The 22,494-nt window shown below is 60.0% G+C and overlaps 1 protein-coding gene across 3 annotated transcripts in view; it reads right to left on the reverse strand.

Annotated features, from left to right (window-relative positions):
- The window catches only part of DENND2A (DENN domain containing 2A), a 125,826-nt gene that overhangs the window by 93,295 nt on the left and 10,037 nt on the right, over positions 1-22,494 (reverse strand). The window contains exon 1 of one of the 3 annotated variants that reach the window (XM_062186454.1): positions 17,430-17,497. The exons of 1 other annotated variant lie outside the window; for it this stretch is intronic. The gene's annotated coding sequence lies outside the window, so the exon portion shown is untranslated. Of the gene's footprint in view, positions 1-17,429; positions 17,498-22,494 lie in introns of those variants that run through there. One more of the 3 variants, XM_062186095.1, reaches the window with a different exon arrangement.

Consider the following 22,494-nt stretch of genomic DNA (forward strand, 5'->3'; position numbering starts at 1 on the left):
AGAGTGACAGAAAGGAGAGACCTTCGTGGCTCACTCCCCAAACGGTCACCATAGACAGATCTGGGCCAGGCTGAAGCCAGGAAGCAGGAACTCCACCAGGGTCTCCCACTGGGCGGCAGGGGCCCAAGCACTTAGATCATTACCTGCTGCTTCCCCAGGAGCAGAGCAGCTGGGACTCGAACCCAGCCTGTGCCACAGCGTCCGCCCCGGACCAGGATCCCTGGGCATACAGCTGGTTAAGGCAGGTGACTGCAGAACAGAGAACCAGACCGGGTGGCGGACACGGCAGGGAAGACTCCCAGCCTGCCGACGTCACCAGCAGGCCCCACCTTCTGCAGGTGGCCCCTTGCTGCACCTGCAGGTCACGAGGATGCTGGGAGCCACACGTGGACTATGGACCCACCCCAGGTGGCAGCTGATGGACTCCCAGGGAGGCTGCGTCGACCTCCCTTAAACACTCAACCCCCAGCTGGGAGGCAGCCACGTGCAGAACCACGCCAACGGGGCGACGGCTGGTGACGGCTGGCTCCCTGGTTCAGTCCACTCAGGCCAGGCTGCCCGCCTGATCACAGGCTCCACAAGACACCTTCCCACCTCTGCTTGCTCCAGAGAATCCCTAGTGAGACCTTGTTCCACCTGTGGTCTACGCCTTCACCAAAGGGAGAGGACTGTGTGTGTCTGTGTGTGTGTGCACACGCATGTGTGTCCCCTGTGTGTGTATGTGCCTGTGTGTCCCCGTGTGTATGTGCATGTGTGTGCGTCCCCGTGTGCATATGCATGCATGTACATGTGTATGTGTGCATGTGTGTCCCCGTGTATGTGCATGTGTGCTTCCCCGTGTGCATATGCATGTACATGTGTGTGCATATGTGTGCACATGTGTGTATATGCATGTGTGTCCCTGTGTGTGTATGTGCCTGTGTGTGCATGCGTGTCCCCGTGTGTATATGCATGTGTGCTTCCCCATGTGTATGTGCATGTATGTGCATGTATATGTGTGTGTGCATGTGCATGTGTGCTTCCCCATGTGTATGTGCATGTATGTGCATGTGTGCGTGTGCATGTGTGTCCCCATGTGTATGTGCCTGTGTGCTTCCCCGTGTGCATATGCATGTATGTACATGCGTATGTATGTGTGCACACATGTGTGCACATGTGTGTGCATGTGTGTCACCGTGTGTGTATGTGCCTGTGTGTGCATGTGTGTCCCCGTGTGTATGTGCATGTGTGTGTATGTGCCTGTGTGTGCATGCATGTGTGCACATGTGTGTCCCCGTGTGTGTATGTGCCTGTGTGTGCATGTGTCCCTGTGTGTATGTGCATGTGTGCTTCCCCGTGTGCATGTATGTGCATGTGTATGTGTGTATACATGTGTGTGCACATTTGTGTATGTGTGTCCCTGTGTGTGTATGTGCCTGTGTGTGCATGTGTGTCCCCATGTGCATATGCATGTATGTACATGTGTGTGCATGTGTGTGCACATGTGTGTATGTGTGTGCATGCATGTGTCCCCGTGTGTATGTGCCTGTGTGCGTGTATGTGCATGCATGTGCGTCCCCGTGTGCGTGTGTATGTGTGCGTGCATGTGTGCACGTACATGTGTGTGCATCCCCTGCACGGGGGACCGGTCTAGTCCCAAATCTGCATCCCTGAGGCTGTGGTTGAGCAATCCGGGCTACTGAGGCAGCTGAAAAGTGCCCTGGCTCTGCCCCCGGCCTGCACAGCGGCAGGGTGTGAACTGGCCACGCCCCACACCATCAGGCCACCCAGTCCCTTCCTCTCCTGAGAACACTGTTTCTGACACGGAAGGGGCCAGGGACATCTGACACCCTGACACCTCAGCCCTCGGCAGCTCTGAAGGGCTCTCAGAAACATCACAACACAAGGACCGGCTGAACCCCTGGGTGAAGCCGAGGCGACCACGGGAGCAGGTGCACAGCTCCCTTCTCCCTCCCAATAAAACCCACACTGCACAACTCCGGCCTCGCACTGCCCTGAACCGGACTGGTGAGAGTTCCTGTGGGCGGGTGCACAAGAGGCACTGTGGAGATCCACAACATATGAGCGAGCGAGTGAGCGGACTCACCCCCGCTCCACCCCCACTGGCAAGGACACATCTGAACGAAAAACATTTACGCCCAGAGGAAGTGCTGAGTTGACGAGAGGAAAGGGAGACTGAACCCTTTCCCATCCTTGGGTCTATTTATGGGTGCCATTTGGCTCCAGGAAATGCTGAGCCCCTCTCCCAGGACCCGGCTGGGAGCGAGGCCTGCACGGCTGACCCGGCCTGCCACAGCAGCTCTCTCCTGGTGACCGAGGGCCCAGCGTGGAAACCCAGAGGAAAGGCTAGAAAAGCCCCTGGTGTGGAGGGGCTCCCACACCCGCAGGCACCAGGCCCTGACCTCAGTGCACAGGGGGAGGCGGGCGGAGCCCAGGGCTGCCGGCACCCTCTCCACACTGCCTCCCCCACAGGACTCGCATTTCTTTTAAAAGGTGACTTTTAAAAACAGTTTGTTTTCATTTTACTTGAAAGGCAAAGAGAGAGACATGCAGACAGGTGTGCCAACAGCTGGAGCTGGGCCAGGCGGGAGCCAGGAGCCCAGAACTCAATCCAGGTCTTCCACGTGGGGAGCAAGGGCCCAGCTGTCGGGGCCATCACCCCAACTTCCCAGGATGCACACTAGCAGGGAGCTGGCTCAGAAGCAGAGCTGGAGCCCGAGCCCAGGCACTCGCACACGGAAAGCGAGTGTCCCAAGCAGCATTGTAACCACGGGGCTGAAGGCCCACCCCACTAACCCAGGTTTCTATGGAGAAGCCATCTCAGGAGAACGAGGGTCCACCAGTGACAGGTACCTGAGGAAGGTATTCCTCTTTCCCTTTTCTATTTTTTGTTAACTGAGGAGTCCATCAATTTTTTCTTTAATTAGTTAATTTTTTTTTTGACAGGCAGAGTGGACAGTGAGAGAGAGAGAGACAGAGAGAAAGGTCTTCCTTTGCCGTTGGTTCACCCTCCAATGACCGCCGCGGCCAGCGCACCGCGCTGATCCGAAGCCAGGAGCCAGGTGCTTCTCCTCGTCTCCCATTGGGTGCAGGGCCCAAGCACTTAGGCCATCCTCCACTGCACTCCCGGGCCACAGCAGAGCTGGACTGGAAGAGGGGCAACCGGGACAGAATCCGGCACCCTGACCAGGTCTAGAACCCAGTATGCCGGCGCCGCAAGGTGGAGGATTAGCCTATTGAGCCCTGGCACTGGCCATAGTCCATCAATTTTAAGAGAGATTTTTTTTTTTTTGAATTATTGGTTTGGTTTTGGTTTTTAGAAATTCTTTGTTTTAGAGGCCAGCACTGTGGCACAGCGGGTAAAACTGCCACCTGTAATGCTGGCATCCCATATGGGACGGCCAGGGATGGGCCAGGCTGCAGCCAGGAGCCAGGAGCTTCATTCAGGTCTCCCACCTGGGTGCAGAGGCCCAAGCACTTGCGCCATCTTCCTCTGCTCTCCTAAGCACATTAGCAGGAAGCTGGCTCAGAAGTGAAGCAGCTGGGACTCGAACCGGTGCCCATATGGGATGCGGGCATTGCAGGCGGTGGCTGAGCCCAGAAAACCAGTGCTGCCCCCACCTTGTTCTTACTCAGCTGTTATCATACCCTCTTCCTTCTTATATTCCCACTCGGCCCCCAAAATCTAGCTTAAATCCCAGCTTCTGCAAAAACTCCGTCTCGCCAGCCCACACTGAAGGTCTGAATCTCTGCGGCAACTTCTAGCTAACTAGCTGATGCACATCCCGTTGTGTCCTCTCTTCCACGGTGGGCTTCCGTTGTGTCCTCTCTTCCACGGCGGGCTTCCGCTGTGTCCTCTCTTCCACGGCGGGCTTCCGCTGTGTCCTCTCTTCCACGGTGGGCTTCCGCTGTGTCCTCTCTTCCACGGTGGGCTTCCGCTGTGTCCTCTCTTCCACGGTGGGCTTCCGCTGTGTCCTCTCTTCCACGGTGGGCTTCCACTGTGTCCTCTCTTCCACGGTGGGCTTCCGCTGTGTCCTCTCTTCCACGGTGGGCTTCCGCTGTGTCCTCTCTTCCACGGTGGGCTTCAAGTGTTCCTCATTTGTTAACATTTTTGTTCAGGGTTTCCCACGCCCATGTTTGGGTACCATAAATTAAACCGCAATAACGAGTGGGTGGCCAACAGTGAGCCCTTCCTGTTCACTGGGCAAGATCCCACATGGGTTGTTTCATTTAATCTCTACACGAACCCTACCACGCCTCCGCCCTAGAGAGAAGGGAACTGAGCTATCCGGCGGCGGCACGGATGCCGAGTGACTCCAGGGCGTCAGGATCCCGCTCCTGATGGCGATGGCAAAGGCAAACCGTGGGAGCACAGCACAGGCTCTCCACTCCCGGAGCTGGAGCAGGGACCCAGTGAATTCCGAGAGCTGATTCTAGTCACAGCACGCGGCTCTCGGCCCCTTCTCTCCCCGACCGGGTGCGCCCCAGCGCCGAGGCACGGGCCAGCGGCCTCCTGCACTCGCACAGGCATCCTTCACACTGCCATGCGTGCCTCCTGGCCTCACCAGATGCGATGGGATCGGTCCTGGCCTCTGAGCACCCAGAGCCCCGGGGCCCACTGCTCCCAGGAACCAGCACTACATGGAATGCACCTGAGGCTCACGTTCATTTGCCTCCTGGCACAGCAGCTGCGCGGCCTGCAAAGCCCTCCGGTTCCCACTCCTTTGTCCCTCTCGCCTTCCTGTCCTCCTCTCCCTTCCGCTGCCCCGGACTCCTCCCCACCCTCTTTCGCTGGCTTCTGTTCTTTCTTTCCATGAGCAGAGAGTTTCCAGGCCTGGCTCCCGGCCAGCACATTTGGACAAAAGGCTGCAATCTTGGAGGGAGACGTCATCTCCCATCCCCTCGCGCGGGGCCAGCACAGAGAGTGGAGCTGAGGCTGCTCTGTGCTCCTCTAGGTTCTGGGGAAATGGCACGAGAGGCGGTACGGCACACGGGCTACAAGCGAAGGGCCTGGAACCAGCAGACCCCGGCTCGAATTCCAGTGCATCTCGAGACCGCAGGACCTTGGAAAAGTCACTTCTCTCACCTTGGTTCCCTCCGCCATAAAACAGCGGTACTACCAGCCCTGTTCTGCAAGACGTGAGCTCACGCTGCAAAGCCTCTGGCACAGGGCACGAGCCCTGGAAGGCACTCAGCAAACGCACAAATGCCTTCGGTTGCTATGCAATGAACTCAACCCTGCCAGATGGCACGAGAGGTAACTACCCAGGACCTTGTATTAATGACGTAACACCATGTCCTCAACTGTCTGGAAGGCTGCACGCCCAGCCCTGCTTGCTTGCGCTTGTGGTAAAGCCCTAATCTCCTCCGAACCTAGGACTGCGGCTGCCATGGTCTCTGGAAGTCAGTTCTGAAATGAGCAGGGGAGCTGAAGGCAGCGCAAGGCCAGCACTCAGCCTCACTGGCTACTCCGCCTGCCAATCATTGAAGTAGGAGGAGGCCGCCTTGGATCAGAAAAGCCTCTCCTGGCGCCCCACCCCCACCCTCTGTTCTCTAGCTAAGTCTTCACAAGCTGAGGCCCCATTTCTGTTTGGTTACTATCTGTGCCTTGCGTATGGTACTCAGAAGTTACGCAATGCCTGGAAATGTGTTTTGAGATATGGGACGTGAGTGTTCGCCTGTGATTTCATTTAGCTAATTGGAGCCAGCATCGATGGACTTGAAACTAACCAACAGGACTCATCAACAGGCTAGCAGGCAGTCTGTGTGAGGTGCTGGGGACACACAACCACGAGGAAGCATGCCCGTCTTCAGTCTACAGCGAAGACAGACGCCCAGCCAGCCACACGGCGACGGTGCAGGACAACACCACGGGCTCGGCCCAGGGATACCTGGCACGCTTGGGGACTGGTTAAGGATTAGATTGAAACTACAGTGGGAAATGTTATGAAAAAAAAAAAAAAATCCACTGGAACAATCCGGAAGAAAGCAAGGGAAGTCAGTGGTCGCAGATGGCTTCCAAAGACGGTGAAACTTGGTGACTCCGAAGCCTAAGCTAGGTTCCAACAGTTGGGAAGGTGTCCCCAGTGAGGTGAGGTGACCCCTGCCCGGGAGCCCAGGACGCAGACTGACTGGGGGGCCGGGGCACTCGGAGAGACCAAGACCCACCTAGATGGGTGGGTGGCTAGACTTTGAGACATTCCCGGGGTAAGAGAGAGCAGGTGAGGTTTGCTGCCCTGGGGAGCCAACAGAAGGCAGGCGTCTGCTCGCTGTGGCTCGTGCCAGGGTTGCAGAGGGAATGGAGAGAGCACGCGGTCAGGGCTTGGTAAGCGCGGCCCTGGAGGGGTAGAATAAGATGAGGTGAGGGTGTAGGGTGAACCGTGGCCACGAGGCAGCAGTGCGAAGCGCCAAGGCCTTGGGGCTGCTCCCGCACTGTCCACGTCACTTAGCTCGACTCGGTTTCTTTTTCTGTTTCTCCATCAGGGCCTTCCAATGGGATGGTGAGATCTGACGGCGGAACACGGGGATCAGGCTTCTGTGTTTCCCTCTGATGTCTATACGATGTCTAGCCCATGGCATGGTCTACCGCGACTGTCACACAAACAGTAGCCGAAAGGGAACACCTGTTACCAGCCAGGGGCGCTTCTTTGAAAGACAATTAGGAAACCAAATCAGCAAGGTGTCTAAGGCAGGGGTGGCCAATGCCCACCTGTGAGACCATTTCATCTGGCTCACCAAGGCAACGGCGGGCTAATTTTTAGTTAACCATTTCATATAGCCTGTGAATGTTGTTATTTATCCCAATGGCCCTTACAAAAACAAAACAAAAACTACTTCTGCTCCAAGGTGAAGGGGCAGTATTCCAATCAGGTAAGAGGGGTGTGGCATGGGGGCCAGTGGTCAGATGGCCTTACTGTTCACCCTTAAACGGCTGGATCTTGGGGAGTTCCCTGCAAGTGGAGAACTCGGGAGGCTTAGAGTACGGAAACACTTCAGCAGGCTGACACGTGGCATGGCCGTGTCGGGGCATGGCCGTGTCGGGGCATGGCCGCGTTGGAGCATGGCCGTGTTGGGAGCATGGCTGTGTCGGGGCATGGCCGTGTCGGGGCATGGCTGTGTCGGAGCATGGCCGTGTCGGGGCATGGCCGTGTCGGGGCATGGCCGCGTTGGAGCATGGCCATGTCGGGGCATGGCCGCGTCGGGAGCATGGCTGTGTCGGGGCATGGCTGTGTTGGAGCATGGCCGTGCCAGGGCATGGCCGTGTCAGAGCATGGCCGCATCGGGAGCATGGCCGCGTTGGGAGCATGGCCGTGCCGGGGCATGGCCGCGTCGGGAGCATGGCCGTGCCGGGGCGTGGCCGTGTCAGAGCATGGCCGCGTTGGGAGCATGGCCGTGTCAGAGCATGGCCGTACCGGGGCGTGGCCGTGTCGGGGCATGGCCATGTCGGAGCATGGCCACATCGGGAGCATGGCCGTGCCGGGGCGTGGCCGTGTCAGAGCATGGCCGTGCCGGGGCGTGGTCGTGTCAGAGCATGGCCGTGCCGGGGCGTGGCTGTGTCAGAGCATGGCCGCGTTGGGAGCATGGCCGTGTTGGGGCGTGGCCGTGCCGGGGCGTGGCCGTGTTGGGGCATGGCTGTGTCAGAGCATGGCCACATCGGGAGCATGGCCGTGCCGGGACATGGCCGTGCTGGGGCGTGGCCGTGTCAGAGCATGGCCGCGTTGGGAGCATGGCCGTGCCGGGGCGTGGCCGTGTCAGAGCATGGCCACATCTGGAGCATGGCCGTGTCAGAGCATGGCCATGCCGGGGCGTGGCCGTGCTGGGGCGTGGCCGTGCCGGGGCGTGGCCGTGCCGGAGCACACCAGTTTCAAGTGGACCTTTTTCTGCAGGAGGAAGAGGTGTCGAGTGCACGAGTAGGACCAGGAGCCATGAGCACAGCGAACTGGCGCTGCATTCACCTTAGGACCTGGGACACGGTTCCAGCAGTGGTCACAGGCTGGGAAGCCAGATTCCAGGGTGTGGGGAAGGAACGTGTGGCTCTGACTCGGGGGAGTCTCCACCTGCTCTCTCTCTCTCGTCGCCCCGAAGGGAGCGTTCTTTCTCTTTTCCTCCAGTCCTCTGGCGGCCCGAGCCCCAGGGCCGCGTGTACTCAGCAGCAGCCCCACGCCAGGAACCCTGGCTGTGCTATGTTCACGGGAGGGAAAGAGAGTCTGGGATAAGGGGCGTCCCTGACTCGGCCTCTGCGCTGCTGGCATCTGGGTCCGGCTGCTCTGAGAGGCCAGAAGCAGCTCGGCCCCTCCGACCTTTCCCACCCCATCAGCTGCGTCAGTCAGCTGGGGGTGAACAGAGAGCACTGGTGGCCTTTTGATGTCCTGGGAGCCCGAGTGTGTGTGTGTGTGTGTGTGGACTGTCGCAAACGCAGCTCATGAGATGGATCAGATGTTAACGGTGACAGTGGCTGCAAGATGCCAGGGGACTGTACTTGTGGTTGGATAGCCACATGCCTCAATCAGAAGCTGAACAAATCTCACCTCTTTTCTAAGCCCAGAGCCCCTCTGCGTCCCCAAGAGTCCCCTGGCAGGACAGCAGGGGGCGTGGGGAAAGCTGTGCGGGGAGCTCCGTCGTCCCGGTCCCACCCTCCCCCCGTGGCCTCCCCCCGAGCACACGGGCGCAGGCTCTGGCTCTGAGACTGCCTAGTCGCTCCTGCCCAGTAACCAAACCAGAGCAGACGGCTTTTCCCCCAGCTACTTCCCCCTGCTCCGTGAGGTCGCTCTTCATTGCGACTGGCGGCGCGATCCCGGACAAGCGAACGCCTCGACGTGGTCCCCTGGGGAGGCTGAGCCTGTGTCTCCTGAGCTCGTGGAGCACACGTGGAGGCACGGGAGAGGGCTGCTCCAGCCTCTCGTGGAGGGGAACGGCCACCGCTTCTCCAGGGTGAGCTGGGAAGAGAATGCCGTGCTGTGCCCTGCGGCTCCGCAGGTGGAAACAGGTTCACAGGCTGCGCACCTGCTGCCCGTCCCCAGACTCAGGCCCCGACTCTACGCAGGCTAAGGAAGGCCACGAGACCGAGGGAGGCTACAGAATCACCCAGGCCTCGCCAGCAAGGAAGCTGGACGGCCACGGCCAGCTCCCGGCCCCTGCCAGTGTGGACGCGAGCTGGTTCGCCGGGGCAGTCCAGGCCAGGCCTGGCACACCAGGTCATGACATTACTGGCACCATCTCCCTAGTTCTATAACTACCCCAGTCTGTACATGAGGTTACCCTGTCCACCACCCACAGCAGACCAGTACAAAACGCAGGGGCAAGTCAAGTTCCCCTTACTGCTTCTTCAGAGAAGCAGGGAGGCACGCACAGCTTGGGCAGGGGGCACAGCGGATCACTCACTGGGGGGCTCTATGGGGTCACCCCCACCCCAGCCCAGTTGGATCTCAGTCTACACAATAAATGAAATTGTGGTTGTGAGTGACTAAGGTCATGGGGCAGAAAACCAACAGCAAGAGACCAAGCAGAGACTTGCCGGATGCCAAGCTACAAAAGATACTTTAAAATCTCTCCGAAATGCCAACTTTAACATGTTATCTTTTAAAATTTACCAAAACTCAAAATAATGAATTGTGGGGCCGGCACGTGGCACAGTGGGTTAATCCTCTGCCTGTGGTGTCGGCATCCCATATGGGCACCAATTCTAGTCCTGGCTGCTCCTCTTCCGATCCACCTCTCTGGTAAGGCCTGGGAAAGCAGAAGATGGCCCAAGGCCTTGGGCCCCTGCACCCACATGAGAGACTTGTAAGAAGCTCCTGGCTTCGGAACAGCAGAGTTCAGGCTGTTGTGGCCATTTGGAAAGTGAACCAATGGAAGGAAGACCTTTTTCTCTGTCTTTACCTCTCACTGACTATAACTCCACGTGTCAAATAAAATAAGAAGAGGTGACAACTTTCTGATCACACACCCTGAGAAGAAGAGGGGAAGACTTCCTATTCACACACCCTGGGAGGAGGAGGTGAGGAATTCCTGTTCACACCCTGGGAGGAGGAGGTGAGGACTTCCTGTTCACACCCTGGGAGGAGGAGGTGAGGACTTCCTGTTCACACACCCTGGGAGGAGGAGGTGAGGACTTCCTGTTCACACACCCTGGGAGGAGGAGGTGAGGACTTCCTGTTCACACACCCTGGGAGGAGGAGGTGAGGACTTCCTGTTCACACCCTGGGAGGAGGTGAGAACTTCCTGTTCACACCCTGGGAGGAGGAGGTGAGGACTTCCTGTTCACACACCCTGGGAGGAGGAGGTGAGGACTTCCTGTTCACACACCCTGAGAGGAGGAGATGAGGACTTCCTGTTCACACACCCTGGGAGGAGGAGGTGAGGACTTCCTGTTCACACACCCTGGGAGGAGGAGGTGAGGACTTCCTGTTCACACACCCTGGGAGGAAGAGGTGAGGACTTCCTGTTCACACCCTGGAGGAGGAGGTGAGGACTTCCTGTTCACACACCCTGGGAGGAGGAGGTGAGGACTTCCTGTTCACACCCTGGAGGAGGAGGTGAGGACTTCCTGTTCACACACCCTGGGAGAAAGAGGTGAGGACTTCCCGTTCACACACCCTGGGAGGAGGAGGTGAGGACTTCCTGTTCACACACCCTGGGAGGAGGAGGTGAGGACTTCCTGTTCACACCCTGGGAGGAGGAGGTGAGGACTTCCTGTTCACACCCTGGGAGGAGGAGGTGAGGACTTCCTGTTCACACCCTGGAGGAGGAGGTGAGGACTTCCCATTCACACCCTGGGAGGAGGAGGTGAGGACTTCCTGTTCACACCCTGGGAGGAGGAGGTGAGGACTTCCTGTTCACACACCCTGGGAGGAGGTGAGGACTTCCTGTTCACACACCCTGGGAGGAAGAGGGGAGGACTTCCTGTTCACACATCCTGGAGGAAGAGGTGAGGACTTCCTGTTCACACACCCTGGAGGAAGAGGTGAGGACTTCCTGCTCACACACCCTGGAGGAAGAGGTGAGGACTTCCTGTTCACATCCTGGGAGGAGGAGGTGAGGACTTCCTGTTCACATCCTGGGAGGAGGAGGTGAGGACTTCCTGTTCACACCCTGGGAGGAGGAGGTGAGGACTTCCTGTTCACACCCTGGGAGGAGGAGGTGAGGACTTCCTGCACACACACACACCCTGGGGGAAGAGGTGAGGACTTCCGGTTCACACCCTGGAGGAAGAGGTGAGGACTTCCTGTTCACACATCCTGGAGGAAGAGGTGAGGACTTCCTGCTCACACACCTGAGAGGAGGAGGTGAGGACTTGCTGCACACACACACACCCTGGGGGAAGAGGGGAGGACTTCCTGTTCACACCCTGGAAGGAGGTGAGGACTTCCTGTTCACACACCTGGGAGGAGGAGGTGAGGACTTCCTGTTCACACATCCTGGGAGGAGGAGGTGAGGACTTGCTGCACACGCACACACCCTGGGGGAAGAGGTGAGGACTTCCTGTTCACACCCTGGAGGAAGAGGTGAGGACTTCCTGTTCACACACCCTGGGAGGAGGAGGTGAGGACTTCCTGTTCACACCCTGGGAGGAGGAGGTGAGGACTTCCTGTTCACACCCTGGAGGAGGAGGTGAGGACTTCCTGTTCACACACCTGGGAGGAGGAGGTGAGGACTTCCTGTTCACACCCTGGGAGGAGGAGGGGAGGACTTGCTGTTCACACACCCTGGGAGGAGGAGGTGAGGACTTCCTGTTCACACACCCTGGGAGGAGGAGGGGAGGACTTGCTGTTCACACCCTGGAGGAGGAGGGGAGGACTTGCTGTTCACACCCTGGGAGGAGGAGGTGAGGACTTCCTGTTCACACCCTGGAGGAAGAGGTGAGGACTTCCTGTTCACACACCCTGGGAGAAAGAGGTGAGGACTTGCTGCACACGCACACACCCTGGGGGAAGAGGGGAGGACTTCCTGTTCACACCCTGGGAGGAGGAGGGGAGGACTTCCTGTTCACACCCTGGGAGGAGGAGGTGAGGACTTCCTGTTCACACCCTGGGAGGAGGAGGTGAGGACTTCCTGTTCACACCCTGGGAGGAGGAGGTGAGGACTTCCTGTTCACACCCTGGGAGGAGGAGGTGAGGACTTCCTGTTCACACACCCTGGGAGGAGGAGGTGAGGACTTCCCGTTCACACCCTGGGAGGAAGAGGTGAGGACTTCCTGTTCACACCCTGGGAGGAGGAGGTGAGGACTTCCTGCTCACACACCTGGGAGGAGGAGGTGAGGACTTCCTGTTCACACCCTGGGAGGAGGTGAGGACTTCCTGTTCACACACCTGAGAGGAGGAGGTGAGGACTTCCTGTTCACACCCTGGGAGGAGGAGGTGAGGACTTCCTGTTCACACATCCTGGAGGAAGAGGTGAGGACTTCCTGTTCACACACCCTGGGAGGAAGAGGGGAGGACTTCCTGTTCACACACCCTGGGAGGAGGAGGTGAGCACTTCCTGTTCACACCCTGGGAGGAGGAGGTGAGGACTTGCTGTTCACACATCCTGGAGGAAGAGGGGAGCACTTCCTGTTCACACACCCTGGGAGGAGGAGGTGAGGACTTCCTGCTCACACCCTGGAGGAGGAGGGGAGGACTTCCTGTTCACACACCCTGGGGGAAGAGGGGAGGACTTCCTGTTCACACCCTGGGAGGAAGAGGTGAGGACTTCCTGTTCACATCCTGGGAGGAGGAGGTGAGGACTTCCTGCTCACACCCTGGGGGAAGAGGGGAGGACTTCCTGTTCACACCCTGGGAGGAGGAGGTGAGGACTTCCTGTTCACACCCTGGAGGAGGAGGTGAGGACTTCCCATTCACACCCTGGGAGGAGGAGGTGAGGACTTCCTGTTCACACCCTGGGAGGAGGAGGTGAGGACTTCCTGTTCACACACCCTGGGAGAAGGAGGTGAGGACTTCCCATTCACACCCTGGGAGGAAGAGGTGAGGACTTCCTGTTCACACCCTGGGAGGAGGAGGTGAGGACTTCCTGTTCACACCCTGGGAGGAGGAGGTGAGGACTTCCTGTTCACACCCTGGGAGGAGGAGGTGAGGACTTCCTGCTCACACCCTGGGAGGAGGAGGTGAGGACTTCCTGCTCACACCCTGGGAGGAGGAGGTGAGGACTTCCTGTTCACACCCTGGGAGGAGGAGGTGAGGACTTCCTGTTCACACCCTGGGAGGAGGAGGTGAGGACTTCCTGTTCACACCCTGGGAGGAGGAGGTGAGGACTTCCTGTTCACACACCTGGGAGGAGGAGGTGAGGACTTGCTGCACACGCACACACCCTGGGGGAAGAGGTGTTGAATCCAGTGGGGCTCTGCCACCCATGCGAGAGACCCTGACTGAGTTCCTGCTCCTGGCTCCAGCCCAGCCCACGTCGTGGTTGCAGACATTTGGGAAGTGAATCAGTGGGTGGGGGTGCTGCCTCTCAGAATAATTTTTTTAAAGGCAAGTGTGAAAGAGCAGGCCCTCGGGTGTCACATGGAACCATCACAGAACGCTGCAGGGCAGTTGGCTCAGCGCGCGTCCACCCTTGTACGGACAAGTGAGCAGCACGGCGTATGTAAGTACGTGGAGGGGGACTCTGTGCACACTGACCAGTGAGCGGCTTCTAACAGGGCAGCACGGCAAACCTTCTCCCTTCATGCACTGCTTCAGTGTTTTGCAACGAACAGAACTTTCACAGTATACCCGTATATAACTAAATGTCAAACTTGCAAAGGACACTTTTTTAAGAAAACAAAAGGCTGCATTTGACATGGCCTGAACTGCTCTGAGAAGCCCTTCAGACAAGAGCCACAGTCCGCGGAAGGCCCAGCACCCTGGGAAGAGCGGGGTCACAGCCCCGGGGTCCAGCTCCATGCCCACCCCGGCCACCTTCTGAGGGGAGCCCAGCCCACCTCTGAGGAAGGTCACAGTTAACCTCTCCCCTGCCCTGCTCAAGGGCGACCCCCTGCCTTCCCGAAGGCCAGGTCCTCTCTTCCCCCCGCTGGGCTGCAAGACAAGCCACACACAAGGCAGCCATGCTGGGCCCCAGCTGGCAAAGGGGCTCTACTTCCAGGCCCACTGCGAGCTGAAGGGATTCCTCTCTGTCCAAACCAGACTGATGTGGACAGCAGGGCGAAAGGCTGCTGGCTCCCCGACAGGCCGCTCGCCTTCCGAACATCAAGTGCACAGAACTGAGCGAATCACCTGCCTGGGTTCCAAGCGCTGACTTGTTTGTTGCCTATGATTTAAGGGTGAGCCTGCGAGGGACTCAATGGGGAGAGATCTGCCTCTGTCTCCCTCTCTCTACCTTTAAAATAAATGAATGGAAAATCGAAGGGAGAAAAAGTTTCACTAGAGTCTCTCGAAGAAACACCAGCCCAGGGCAGAGTCCAGAAAGGAACTCCTTTTTTATAAATATATTTGAGGCAGAGTTATAGAGAGGGAGAGAGAGAAGCACAGCGAGAGATCTTCAAACTACCGGTTCACTGGGCCAGGCTGAAGCCAGGAGCCAGGAGCTTCTTCTGGGTCTCCCACGCGGGTGCAGGGGCCCAAGGACTTGGGCCATCTCCTGCTGCTTTCCCAGGCCATAGCAGGGAGCTGGATCAGAAGTGGAACCACATGGGATAAGGGCGCTACGGGTAGCAGTTTTACCAGCTCTGTCACAGCACTGGCCCCAAGAAGGGAACTTTTAACCTTGGTCTTAACACGGTGACGGCAGGAGAAACGGAGGCCTGGCAAACACCTCAGCGGAGAGGCAACGAGACCAAGAGGGGCACGGGAGCCCGGGGGAACGCGAGGCACGAGCAGAGCCAATCCTGGCCGCTCCCCACTACCTGTGAGGCAGCCCGAGCGCCCCTCTTCCACGAGACTTCCGGAATCCGAAGTTCCTGTCCCTCCCTGTGATGAGTTCTCCAGGCCGATGGTGGCTGTACCTAAGCCTCATCTGAGGACTGGTGTTCACGGCCCCATCTCAGAGGAGTATGATCTACCCAACAGGCAGAGACAGAGACGCACAGATCTCCCACCTGCTGGTTCACTCCTCAAATGGCTGCACGGGCCAGGTCTGGGCCAGGAGCCTGGGGCGGCAGGGGCCCAGGCACTGGAGCCATCCTCTGCTGCCTTCCCGGGCATGTTAGCAGGGAGTGGGGCTGGAAGCAGAGCAGCCGGGACTCCCAAGCTTGCGCTCTGATATGGGACGTGGGCACTGCAAGCAGTGGCCTAACCCACTGAGCACATCCCAGGACGCACGCTCAGAGATTTTGACTGAACTGGCCTAGAGGGGGCCCAGCCCCCACCCCGTACACCCCCAGTTGAAAATATTAAGAAATGTTATGAATAATGGAGATAGAATCCCCACTCCTGGTCAATGCTGAGAAAGTTAGAGTTGGCAAGAAATGGGGGAGCGGGCACCTACGCAAGGCGTGGCCAGAGTCTGCAGACCCCACAGGGACGCAGCATGCAGCCCTCCCAGCTCTCGGCGCCCACTCCTTGCTCCTCTGCAACTTCCCAGGTCCCCCCGGGGGACAGACTTCAGGCTCCTGAGTTCTACCCTCTTGAAGGCAGACTCCACTTCAGGTGTGGGGACAGGAAGACCCGCACCACCCTGGGACGTGCACCCGCCAATGTGAACGCGCCCCTTGCGCCTCTGCTGGTCACTGTGTCCAGCACACACTGCAGCACCAGCGGCTCAGCCCAGGCACCTGTGGCCTATTCCCCTCAGGGCTGGGCACGCTGCACGCTTAGCTACGTGCAGGGAAAGAGCCCCTGCAGGAGGGGCCGCTGACTCCCCCACAGGCTTCCCTGGGGCCCCAGCTGCCCACACCCTGAGCAGACACCCCAGGCTGCACGGAAACACAGGCGCAGTCACCATGCTGTGAGTCCCCTTGTCCCCCGGGAAGACGGTGCACAGGGACAGGCGCATGCGCTGAACCTCCCCATCCCTGGTAACCCTGACAAGGAAGGTTTTTTTGTCTTATCTATGGCTCCGTTTTGCTTACACAACGAAGATGCCCCCTCCCCAGGTGACTCCCCAGTCCTTACATCAAGTTCCATGTGATAAATTCCCAGCTGAGTTCAATTCCAGGAAAAATCTTCCTCTGGAAATTAATTTGTATGCTTTCTGTTGTCCAAAATCCCAAACTATGCAATCTAGAGTATTTTTGTTTGTCCCTGAGCTGCCAGAAGACTGGGAGCCAAGTTCATGGTCCAAGTGTTGTAATCTGCTCAGTGCAAGCCATTCAAACGTCCACTCCCGCTGCTTTGTCTCCTGGGCACTTTCATCGCTGGCTTCGGACTAAGCTCACCCCGAGCCCAAACCCGTCACCAGATCCTACGTCTCGACCCTGGAATCCTGCCACCAGCATCTCTCTCACCCATGGGGGCTCCGGCCCGGGGGCCGCAAAGCCCCGAGCCTCCACCCAGCAGGCAGAGTGGGCGAAGACACTCAGCTGTCCCCATCACCCCTGCCTCTCACACAGCCCTCCCCCCCCCCCCCGCCCACCCAGCCCCACCCCTACACACCTGCACACTGCAGGCACCAGGAACTCTCCCCACACGCGCCTCTCCCCTGCTCTCTCGGAGACTGGGGGGGGGGGGGGTAACCTCTCACCTACTTAGTTTTCTCCATGAAGAGGTTTCTGGACTCAGTCCCGGGTCACCTGCAGTTGGGAGCCCCGCCAACCCGAGGCCAACCTGGACAGGTTTCCATCTTTGCCTACCCAGCTAGGATGGGGAGTTCCTGGGAGAGCTCCTCCTGACCCTGGGTCCCTCAAGCCTGGAGAATTGTCTGTGTGTGAACAGGGGGCCCGGGCAGGCCTGGACTCCTCCACACCAGCCCTCGCGGCCACTCCATTACCCTGCCTCAAAGCCCCTCTGTCCTGGACCTTCCTCTCCGAAGGCAGCCCCCTCCAGGCTGCCCACCCCACAGTCCTGCCCCCCTCAGTCTCCAGAGGCGAGGAGGAGGGGGCCGGCTCTTTTACGTGCGCTGCCCCACGACCACCCCCTGGCCCCAGCCGCAGCCCACTTTCCCGCCCCCTTGGGGTGGGGGGCACTGCCTCGCTGCCTGTCCCCGCTCCGCGGCCCGAGCCCAGTCCTCTGGGGCGCCCCTAAATATGCTGTGGAGTTAGGGACGTCCCGGGCTCCAGCTGCTCCCAACTCCGTCCTTGGGGGAAAACTGGGAGAAGCAGGACCGCTCGGAGATCTGCAACTTCCTGCTTCCCAACACTGCCAACTCCGACCCCCGTGCTGGGGAGCGCGGTCCGGGTGCTCGGGTTCTGGGCGCCGGCGGGTTCCCGAGCGCGGCCTCGGGGGGCTCCGCGCCGGGGTCCCCCCGGCCCGCCCCGCGTCCCCTCTGCCCCTGGGCGTCCCCTCCCCGATTCCCGCTCCACTCCCGCTGGCCGCGCGCTGCCCCGGGCCCGGCCTCACCTCTCCGCGGGCGGCGGCTCCGCGGGCTCCGGGGCGCATCTCGGGGGCGCCCGCGCGCGCCGGGGCGCCGGGGGCCGGGGGCGCCATGGGCCGCCGCCCTCGCGCCTTTGTCCGCCGGGCCTGGCCCGGCCGCCGGCGAGCCCTGGGGTCCCCGCGGCGCGCGCTCCCGTCTGCGTGACGCGCGCCCCCTCCTCCGACCCGCGCGCCGGCTCCAGTGAGCTAATCCGCAGCTGGCGGGCGCCGGGCCGGTTACCGCGGCAACGCCTCTCCCAGGGCCCGCGGCGCGCGCAGCGCGGTAAACAGGGCCCGGGCCGGACTCGCCCCTCGCCTTGGGGGTGGTGGTGGTGGGAGGGGGGAGACGGGGCTTAACCCCTTCCGTGCTGGAGCGAGACCAACGCGCGGCGTTCCCCGGCTCTCCAGGGCCGGGGCGGACCTGGGCGCTCCCTGCAGGGGCCTGGGACGCGCCACGCAGGGGTTCTGGCACGCCCCTTGCCCTAGGCAGGGCAATGACAGTCCTGAGGGCGGCAGTGGAAGTGAGGGGGTGGGGGGCGAGGAGCTGGCCAGGAAAAGTAACTTTAGAGTGTCCCCCGCCCCCTCCTGCGCGGGGCACACAGTCGGGAACTCCCACTGCATGCGTGGGCTGCCGTTCTGCCGGACAGGCAGACAGACGGCGACAGTGCAGGGAAGGGGCTCTGGCACGCAGGCCCTGGCTTCTACGATGCTCTCTGGAGCTGTGGTTGGGGGCTGTGGACTCGACCCCGAGAGGTGCAGACAGGGTGGGGGTAAGGAGAGGACGGCTCGGTGTGGAGCGGAGGCCTGCCGTGAGTCAGGGCAGACAGGCAGGCCCAGCCGGGCTGCTCCAGGCTTGGTGGGATGCGAGTTCTGTGCTGAGGGCCGCGGGGGCTGCAGCGGGAGTGGAGGAGCGGGGTCTGGCAGGCCTGATGCACAGGTGCTGGAGGCCGGCTCGGGCCAGCCCTCCTGGAAGGAGCACGGAGACCTCTGGAGGGGCTGGGCTGTGTTCCTGAGGACAGACGAGACCCAGTGCTTGGGCAAGGGGCCCCAAAGAGAAGCTTGGCACCCTGGGTTCAACCAGTGGATGGAAGATTCTGAGAGAGAGAGAGAGGAGAGAAGGTAGGGGCCAGCAGGCAGCTCGTGGCACGGCAGGTTAAGCCACGGCCTGCATTCCCTGTGGGCCCTGTTTCAAGTCCTGGCTGCTCCACTTCCAGCTGAACTCCCTGCTTGTGCATCTGAGAAAGCAGCGGCAGATGCCCGAGTGCCTGGGCCCTGTGCGCAGGTGGGAGACACGCAGGAAGCTCCTTGCTCCTGGCTTCGTCCCCTCCCCGCCAGCCATGGTGGCCATTTGGGGAGTGATTTCTCTCTCCCTCTCTTTCTCTTCCTGTAACTCTGCCTTTCAAATAAATAAATCTTTTAAAAAGAGAGAGAAAGAAAAGCCAGCTTTCCCACTGAAGAAGTGGGAGCATGAAGGAGCGTACGGAGCGCGACAAGCTCTTCCGTCCGAGGAGTGAGCGGGAGAGAGAGGACAGTTCAAGGGCTGCGTGTGTAAATGGGTTTCATCGGATCATCTCTGGGGACCTGCGGTTGCAGGACCTGCAGAGGTTCGGTCTCCTGAGCCAAGGCTGCTGCTCATTTTCTGAGCTCTGTGGGGTTTGCTTAACCTCCTTCGTGCCATCCCCACTTCGCCTAAGCGCAGGAAGTGTTTGTTTAGAGTGCAGATTTGCCAAGTGCAAGCATTCTCTTCTGACTGTAAGCGTGTAAATTATTGTTTGGCTTGCAGTGCTCTCCACTTTCTAGGTAAAGAGCAGAGACGTGGCTTCGGAGGGTCACTCCTCCCAGGACCACAGGGTGCCAGAGGGTAAGCTGGCAAAGGCAACGGACAGTTGAGCTGAACAAAATAGCCCCGTGGCTTCCAGATTGCGAGGTGGGCTTGAGAGAGGAGGGACCGCTGCTGACATCCGCTGGGCCACAGCCTGCCGCTCATCCCCGCCTTCGCCTGTGAGTTCTGGCCATTTGCTTATTCTGGGGAAGTGTTCCCAGGCCAGGTTGTGATGAACAAGGCTGAGGTCTCTGCCGCCCCACTGCTCCTCAGAGCTGGCTGTCCCGGTTGCTGGGTCACCCTATGGCTCTGTTCCCCCTCCCTGCTGGAGTGGCCTCCTCTGATGCTCCCCTGGCCCCTCCCAGCCCTGGTTCTGCAGCTGCAGAAGGCTGGGTAGCCCCCAGAGGCCGTTGCTGGGCCGGAACCTGGAGGGCTGTCTCTTGTCCGGCTCCCGACACAGACTGCTCCAGCAGCATGGCCGTCCCCTGCCCTCCCCCCAAACCCCAACCCTCAGCTCTCTCCACGCTGGGAAAGGAGGCCTGGGATAGGAGCTCCTGCCTGGCCTCGAGACAGCAAAGGCTGACAAAGGCTGAGCCGGCCTTCAGCCTAGGGGTTAGGGTGCCCGTTTCCCACCCCCGAGTGCCTGGGTTCGATTCCTGGCCCCACCTCGGACTCCAGCTTCCTGTCAGTGTGCCCTCTGGGAGGCCGTGGTGACGGCTCAGGCATTGGGTTCCTGCCACCCACGTGACACCCCTGGACTGTTTCTGGCTCCTGCCTCTAGCCCTGGCCCTGCCCCAGCCACTGCAGCTGTGTGGGTAGTGACCCAGTGGATGGGAGCACTGTCCCTCTCGCTCTCGCTTCTCCCTCTCAAATGCATAAAATCTAACGTAGTTCACCGATGCCACGAGCTTAAAAGGAAAGGTGAGGCTCACGCTGCCTCTTCCCGGTAGAGCGGCCGTGGACTGCTGAGGTCGGCTCTTCCTGCCGCCCCTGCCGCCTTGGCGTTCGGTGAAAGCACACAGGTTTGGGATTGGACGGCCAAACCCAGCGCAGGAGCGGGCGCTTAGCTTCTAAATCCCAGCGTGTTCCCCTGTAAGGCGGAAATAGTGACCGTTTAACCCCCATAGCGTCCTGAGGATTCGCTCAGCTCATCAGGAAGGGCTGGGGACCCGTGTGGCCGCCTGCTTGCTGCTCTGTTCCTGCCCTTTCCATGAACGGAGGGTGTGTCAGGTTCCTTCATTCCTGGGGGAGCCCAGCTCCCCCTGCTTCCCCCTCCTAGGACCAAGGCCTCTGCCAGAGCGCCCCAGGCAGCCGGGAGCTGCCGTCAGCTCAGCTCCAAGCCAGGGGCAGCGAGGAGGACCCAGGGGCAGGCAGTCCTGGGGCAGAGCCTGGGGAAGAGCTGTGGGCTTCTCCCTCCCGTGGCTCCACGCCCACTGAAGTCCCTTGGGATGCTGTTCCGAACACTTTTATCTGTCCTGTCATCACCCCCCCCCCCCATTTCTCAGATGGGAACACCAAGCCCCAAGAGGTGATGTGCCTTACTGGGGGTCACACAGACCCAGGCCTGTCTGGCTCAACCCTGGCGCGTTGGCTTCACCCACCATCACCCCCTCTGCTGGGAGGTCTCTGGATCAGGGTCCAGTCCGTGTGCTCGCCATGGCTGCCTGCACACAGGCACACCCTGGGCATCTGACTCAACCCATCCCTTTGAGCTCTGGCCCTGCTCTGGGTCACTGGGATCCACTGCTACTCTTGGCCGGCAGGGTCCTTCTTTTAGGACATGCACCTGCCTGCCGCTGCACAGGGGAGGGATCAGCACACGGCCGGGGATGGGAAGTGGAGTGACCTGGTTTAGTACCTGGGATGCTGGCATGGGGAGGAGACTCGGTTATCTCTGGTGAGGTCTGTGATATTAGGACGAGGTGGCGAGAAGAAGGAACTCCTCCTAGGGCCAGGAAGTCTACAGCCTCACCTGAGAGAGTCGACAGGCCCCCCCCCCCCCCCCCGCATCCTGGGTTCCTGTGCAGCTCCCATCTGGAGATCAGACACCGGTGGACTCAGATCGCAGGTCCACTCTGGGGAGCAGTCCTGCTCCCGCTCCAGGCCTGTGCAGGATCCTTTGGAGGCTGCCCCTCTGCCGTTCTCACACTGGTCCCAGCCTGGAGCCAACAACCACCCAGCTGCCTGCCTCCGAGCCAGGCATCCCGCCCAGACCTCAAACCCAGGCTTGGCTTGTTCTCCGTCCCAGTCAGCTGTAATCCAGGAGGTGTGGGATGAGAGTGGGAGGGACCGGACGCTGCCCCGGGGGAAGGCGTGCGCAGAGGCCAGCCAGAGGCCCCGGCTCCTTCAGCCTCCCTGCCTGCGAAAGGCTGTCCACTCAGACCTGGCCTTGTCCCCTCTGGCTGACCCTCTCTGAGGATGCTCAGGCGCCTCTGCCCGCTGTGCTGGGCCCCAGTAGGGGGTGCTGTGGGGCCAGTGGCCTCTGGTTATCCCTGCAGACCGCTGGGAATCTGGGGGAATCTGGATTGGCAAGTAGCACAATAACACGGACTTGTTGTCCAAGCACCATTTGCGTCTCACTCTCAGGCCCCTAGCTCACTTCGGAGGGCCATTTGTGTTCCCACAGAGAACGCCTTCTTGGCTGGCTAAGGGTCAGCATGGGAACGAGCAGCAGTGGACGTCGTGAGTCGTGCTAGGCGAGGTCTCGTGGGTGGAGCTGGCACAGCCCGGTGACCTCTCTCCTGGTGGTCTTTTCTGGTCCCCCCGAGGGGCTCCCGAACACGTAGGAGAGGGCACGGGTGTGGTGGTCTGGGCCTCTGGAGGCGTGGGGTTCTGTGGTTCAGCCACCGTGGCTCTGCGTGTTCCCTGTGCTTCCAGAACTCTGGGTTCAGCCAGGCCAGTGTACACACATGGCCATGTGCGCTCAGGCCGAAAAGCTCCCCACCTCGCTTCCGGAGTCGTCTTTGCCCATTTCCTATTGCAATGAGGCGATTTCTTCAGACCGAGGCAGGGGGAGGCAAGACTCCTCACCAGGGGTTTGCTTTTTTAAGATGTATTTATTTATTTGAAAAGCAGAGAGAGAGAGAGATCTTCCATCTGCTAGTTCACTCCCCAAATGGACACAACAGCCATGGCTGCAACCAGGAGCCAAAACCAGGAGCCAGGAGCTTCATTTGGGTCCCCGACGTGGGTGCAGTGGCCCAAACCCTCGGGTCATCGTCCACTGCTCTC

Source organism: Lepus europaeus, chromosome 1, assembly GCF_033115175.1.
Source record: "Lepus europaeus isolate LE1 chromosome 1, mLepTim1.pri, whole genome shotgun sequence".
Classification (NCBI taxonomy): domain Eukaryota; kingdom Metazoa; phylum Chordata; class Mammalia; order Lagomorpha; family Leporidae; genus Lepus; species Lepus europaeus.